This window comes from Lissotriton vulgaris, chromosome 9 (genome assembly GCF_964263255.1).
Source record: "Lissotriton vulgaris chromosome 9, aLisVul1.2, whole genome shotgun sequence".
NCBI lineage: Eukaryota > Metazoa > Chordata > Amphibia > Caudata > Salamandridae > Lissotriton > Lissotriton vulgaris.
In genome coordinates, this window is record NC_141697.1 from 76,119,950 (window position 1) to 76,126,584 (window position 6,635).

Below are 6,635 nucleotides of genomic sequence, written 5' to 3' on the forward strand. Positions count from 1 at the left end.
CTTTGATTATTGACAGGTTTATCAGCCAACAACAAGAGGACCCCAACCTCCTTTGCTGCTCTCTCACCCGACCCCGGCTACAACCCAGCAAACACCAGTGACCAGTGTTAAAGGTAAGGAAACTGATGATGCTATATATTTTTTACATGGGAGTTAGGGCTATGTATCTGGTCACTCTCCAGGCCCTGAAGCAGTGTCTCTTTCAGTGCCTCCAGCAACCACTATGGCACAGAGAGGCAGGAACGAGTACGGCTGTGTTTTTGCAGTCATTTTGTGGGAAAGGGGGGCTGTTGGAGATGTATTTGTATTTGTACTGAAATGTCATATTATTGCACTGCACCTTATACGTTGTACTTTGATTATTGACAGGTTTATCAGCAAACAACAAGAGGACCCCAACCTCCTTTGCTGCTCTCTCACCCGACCCCGGCTACAACCCAGCAAACACCAGTGACCAGTGTTAAAGGTAAGGAAACTGATGCTATATATTTTTTTACATGGGAGTTAGGGCTATGTATCTGGTCACTCTTCAGGCCCTGAAGCAGTGTCTCTTTCAGTGCCTCCAGCAACCACTAAGGCACAGAGAGGCAGGAGCGAGTACGGCTGTATTTTAGCAGTCATTTTGTGGGAAGGGGAGCTGTTGGAGATGTATTTGTATTTGTACTGAAATTTCATATTATTGCACTGCACCTTATACATTGTACTTTGATTATTGACAGGTTTATCAGCAAACAACAAGAGGACCCCAACCTCCTTTGCTGCTCTCTCACCCGACCCCGGCTACAACCCAGCAAACACCAGTGACCAGTGTTAAAGGTAAGGAAACTGATGCTATATATTTTTTTACATGGGAGTTAGGGCTATGTATCTGGTCACTCTCCAGGCCCTGAAGCAGTGTCTCTTTCAGTGCCTCCAGCAACCACTAAGGCACAGAGAGGCAGGAGCGAGTACGGCTGTATTTTAGTAGTCATTTTATGGGAAGGGGAGCTGTTGGAGATGTATTTGTATTTGTACTGAAATTTCATATTATTGCACTGCACCTTATATGTTGTACTTTGATTATTGACAGGTTTATCAGCAAACAACAAGAGGACCCCAACCTCCTTTGCTGCTCTCTTACCCGACCCCGGCTACAACCCAGCAAACACCAGTGACAAGTGTTAAAGGTAAGGAAACTGATGATGCTATATATTTTTGTACATGGGAGTTAGGGCTATGTATCTGGTCACTCTTCAGGCCCTGAAGCAACGTCTCTTTCAGTGCCTCCAGCAACCACTATGGCACAGAGAGGCAGGAACGAGTACGGCTGTGTTTTTGCAGTCATTTTGTGGGAAAGGGGAGCTGTTGGAGATGTATTTGTATTTGTACTGAAATGTCATATTATTGCACTGCACCTTATACGTTGTACTTTGATTATTGACAGGTTTATCAGCAAACAACAAGAGGACCCCAACCTCCTTTGCTGCTCTCTCACCCGACCCCGGCTACAACCCAGCAAACACCAGTGACCAGTGTTAAAGGTAAGGAAACTGATGCTATATATTTTTTTACATGGGAGTTAGGGCTATGTATCTGGTCACTCTTCAGGCCCTGAAGCAGTGTCTCTTTCAGTGCCTCCAGCAACCACTAAGGCACAGAGAGGCAGGAGCGAGTACGGCTGTATTTTAGCAGTCATTTTGTGGGAAGGGGAGCTGTTGGAGATGTATTTGTATTTGTACTGAAATTTCATATTATTGCACTGCACCTTATACATTGTACTTTGATTATTGACAGGTTTATCAGCAAACAACAAGAGGACCCCAACCTCCTTTGCTGCTCTCTCACCCGACCCCGGCTACAACCCAGCAAACACCAGTGACCAGTGTTAAAGGTAAGGAAACTGATGCTATATATTTTTTTACATGGGAGTTAGGGCTATGTATCTGGTCACTCTCCAGGCCCTGAAGCAGTGTCTCTTTCAGTGCCTCCAGCAACCACTAAGGCACAGAGAGGCAGGAGCGAGTACAGCTGTATTTTAGTAGTCATTTTATGGGAAGGGGAGCTGTTGGAGATGTATTTATATTTGTACTGAAATTTCATATTATTGCACTGCACCTTATACGTTGTACTTTGATTATTGACAGGTTTATCAGCAAACAACAAGAGGACCCCAACCTCCTTTGCTGCTCTCTTACCCGACCCCGGCTACAACCCAGCAAACACCAGTGACAAGTGTTAAAGGTAAGGAAACTGATGATGCTATATATTTTTGTACATGGGAGTTAGGGCTATGTATCTGGTCACTCTTCAGGCCCTGAAGCAACGTCTCTTTCAGTGCCTCCAGCAACCACTATGGCACAGAGAGGCAGGAGCGAGTACGGCTGTATTTTTGCAGTCATTTTGTGGGAAGGGGAGCTGTTGGAGATGTATTTGTACTGAAATTTCATATTATTGCACTGCACCTTATACGTTGTACTTTGATTATTGACAGGTTTATCAGCAAACAACAAGAGGACCCCAACCTCCTTTGCTGCTCTCTCACCCGACCCCGGCTACAACCCAGCAAACACAAGTGTTAAAGGTAAGGAAACTTATGCTATATATTTTTTTTACATGGGAGTGAGAGCTATGTATGTATGTGGTCACTCTCAAGGCCCTCAAGCAGTGTCTTTCAGTGCCTCCAGCAACCACAATGGCACAGAGAGGCAGGAGCGAGTACGGCTCTGTTTTTAGCAGTCATTTGAGATGTATTAGGATAATGTACAAGATATATGTATAATGTATTTATACTTAAATTTGATATTATTGCACTGTACCTTATATGTTGTACTTTGATTATTGACAAGTTTCTTTAATATATATATATTGGTAAGGCCAACAACACACCATCATGAATACAGTACAAGAGCTGATTACAAAGTCATTCTAGTCACGGCCACTTGAACAAAAACTACAGATAAAACAATTAGGACCTCATCAGCCTGAAATAAACCTACAGCCTTCTAGCCAGGACAGAGGAAAAATGTCAAAACGTACATTCTCAAGTGCCTGGTACAAAAAAGCTGATTGGCTTACAGGGTGCCTGTTGGACTTGGCCTTTTTCCCCCAAAATTTTTCGCTTTTGACACCCTTACCTAGGATGTCTCCCCCATGGGATTAAACCTGTATAGGCCATGAGTGGTGTGAGACACCTTGTTGAAAATGTGAAATTACATGATGTTAAATGGTGTACAGAAAATATCCCCCATTTTAAAACTGCACCTGACTGAAATGTACTGAGACTTAAAATGGATGCCATGGCCCTGGGTAGTGCCACCTGACTGCGTTAGGTTGGCGGTTTAGTTAATATTACCCAGCTACCCCTAGCTTTTGGAGGGAAAGCCTGGCACCCAGGGTGCTCACCTCCTCCCCTAGAACCAGTTTAGGCTAGATGTGCCAACATTCTAGAAGGTCCTGGCACTGCCTGGGAGGAGGGTATAAATAGGGAGAAGTGTCACCAGAGAGTCAGTCAGCGCTGGGACAAGGAAGGGAGGGGACCTGCTGTGAGGTGCTACCGCCACATGGGCCTGTGAGCTGGGCCCTGCACCCCTATAAACCCCCCCGCTGCTGTCCCCATGGGCCCCTGACAAGGGAGGGCCCCTACCCAGGTCACTGACGCTGTTGGACCGGGTACCACGCCAGCACTGCTGAGGAATGCTGTGGACCTGAGCCCCCCAGGAGGTGAGGAGTGTGCCCTGGGGCTGGCTAGAGGAACTGTTGCCCCCTTGTGAGGTACTGCCTGGCAAGCGCTATTCTGGGGAAGTTGATGCCCCCAGGGAAGTTGTGCCCCCTGTGGAAGCGCTGGACGGGGAGAGAAGCGCTGGGGCTAGTGTGGCCCCTGGAATGCTGCTGGCCCTGGAAGTAGTATGGGCAGGGAGAGGAGCAGTGCGCTGTGCATAGCGCCATTCTCCTGAGGAGAATCACGCTGGAGGAACCTACCCTCGTGTCAGCGCGCTATATGCCATATGATTAATTAAGTAAGAAGGGAGCCTACCCCTTTATCGCAGCCGGAAATCACCGTCGCAGCCCGGGCGCTGAGGGAACTGTGAGGAGAAACAGCGCTGAGGAGCCTACCCTCGTGTCAGCGCGCTGTCTGCGTATAAGTAATTAATTACAAGGGAGCCTACCCCTAATCGCCGCTGGAAATCACCGCCGCGGCCCGGCGTGTGTGTGTGGGACCCCCCACTGTGGTGGGTTTCGTTGCGGCGGCCCCCGGTACCAGGAGAGGGCCGCCGAAGTGAAGGAAGGGCCGCGCTCGGCCCTGAGGCCGCCGACTCCCGCATCACGTGACGGGGGGACAGGCCGCGTCATCGGCCCGCCCCCGCCGCGCACGGATTGGCCTGCGCGGCCGTGACCTGTGAAGGCCGCGCAGGGATTGGCTGACGGCCGGCAAGGCCAGAAGAGGGGGGATCGAAGCCCTGGGTCCCCGTGAGGTAGGAGGGGGACCCGGGTGAAGCGCTGGTGTGGGGCCCCCGTGGACGAAGGGGGAGCCCCGAGGATCGAGCGACCGGAGCGGGAGGTCACCCCGCCGATCTGTGCCCGCGCTGGAGGGAGAAGCAGAGTCTAAGCCCCGGGTCCTCGTGACGTAGGAGGGGGACCCGGGTGAAGCTCCGTTGCGGGGCCCCCGTGCCAAGGAGGGAGCCCCGAGAGAAGCGACCGGAGCGGGAGGCCACCCCGCCGGTCTGTGCCCCACCCGGGCCGGTGAAGAAGGCGGGGCCGGGGCACACTGTCGGTGCTAGCCCCGCCTCCTGACTAGAGGCGACCGGAGAAGGGAGCCGTGCGAGGTGGGAGGAATGCCAGGCAGGCTTCCCCCCACGTGTGCCGAGACACTGCGTGTGTCCCCTGAGGCCTCCCTGAGGTTGGATTAAAACCCCGGGCCCCTGTGAGGAAAGGAGGCCCGGGTGAGGCGAGTATAGTGGACCCCCAGGCCCCCGAGAGGAGGAGGGGCCCGAGTGTTGCCGCAGAGAGGAGGGGCCTCGAGGCACATTGCCGGTGCCTGCCCCCTCCTCTGGAAAGGAGTCCTGCGACTCGAGGCACATTGTCGGTGCCTGGTGACCCCCCCCCTGCAGAGGACGCCCCGCAGGACCTATTGAGCCCCGCAGGAGCCATCGAGGAGAGCCTGGTGTGTGGGGCTTAGATTAACCTGTGTGGAGGTCGGGGCACAGGGTCGGTGCTCGCCCCAGGACTTGTGCTAGCCCCTGGAAACTGTACTGAGCTTCATTGGCCCTATTGATCCCCTTTTTAAGCCTCTAGACTGGGCCGGGACATTACTGAGGCCCCCCCGGGATTGGTACAGGGACAAGTTAACCCCTAGCTAGGTGTTAGGCCCTGCAGAGTGAAGGGCTGGGTAACTCAGCCTGGTTGTTAATGGCTTGTTGATCCCTGAGCCCTGCAATGGTTATTTGCCATGTTCATTTCTGATCAGGATGCTGGTTGCCTAGGGTAACGCAGCGTTTCATGTTACCTGTCCAGGTGTGATGCGCCACTGCGCCTAGTGTTTATTGTCTGCTGATTACCCTGCTAATGTGGTTATGCTAATGTTATGCCTACACTAAGGTTATTGAGGCCCAGGTATACTGTGGTTTTACACCTGATGGGTGATTGTATGCTTTTGTGCCCTTTTAGTGCAGTGGTGCCCCTATGCTGGCCTGATGAGTTATTCCAGGCCCTTGTTTATGCCCCTAGTTAATGAGCCTGCCGTACTGATTTCTTACAGGTGCTCCTGTCTAGTATGTGCTGTGATGCTCTGTTGTTCTTCCCTTACAGGGGTGGGGAGTGGCGTTATAATGCATAAAATGTATGTGCGCTAATGTGGGATTTTGAAATTACAGCTTCCGCGAGGATGAGAGCCTGAGTTGGCCCCGCCAGATTGGCCCCAGGTCTAATATCATTTAACCAACCATTTTTCCTTTCAGCATGGACTTTGGACTCAACCCTTTTTGTCCCATGTAAATAATCCCCCACTGAAGTACTTGGCTCTGGTGCCAGTTGGTGCCTTGTTGTGACTACCGCTATTCTGTTCCTTTTTACTTTGCAGGTTGGAGACATCACTAAATTTAATCTTTTTCCAACCAAAGGTGGTGTCGTGACTCTTTTGTGGTGTGATTGGTGTGTCGTCTGTGGGTACTGCGTGAATGCTTCACATGTCCTTGGAGTTTGGCCTGCCCGCTTGATGCCATGCTACCCCCTTGGAGATTTGGGTAACCCCCATTTCTTACAGTGCCCTATAAGAAATTCTCTGTTCTGCTTCCCCTGCTTGCTGTATGGCAGTGACTTTTCTTGGACACGGCAAGGAATGATCGACCTGAAGCACATTGCTGAAAAAATAAAGAAGCATGCGCTCACAAGAAATCATTTGGAAAACCAGACAAGACTGGGAATGTTGGGGGAAGACGCACCAATTGAGCAGCAGATAAATGATGCGTATCGCAAATCCATTCAAAAACACAATGAAGCGGCTGATAAGAACAGACAAAATCTATCCAAGATCATTGATTGCATTCGTTTCTGTGGTGCTTTCGAACTGGCATTGCGAGGCCATGACGAATCAGAAACTTCCTCAAAACCTGGGATCTTCCGAGGCCTAGTGGATTTAATGTCAACCATAGACCAGGATT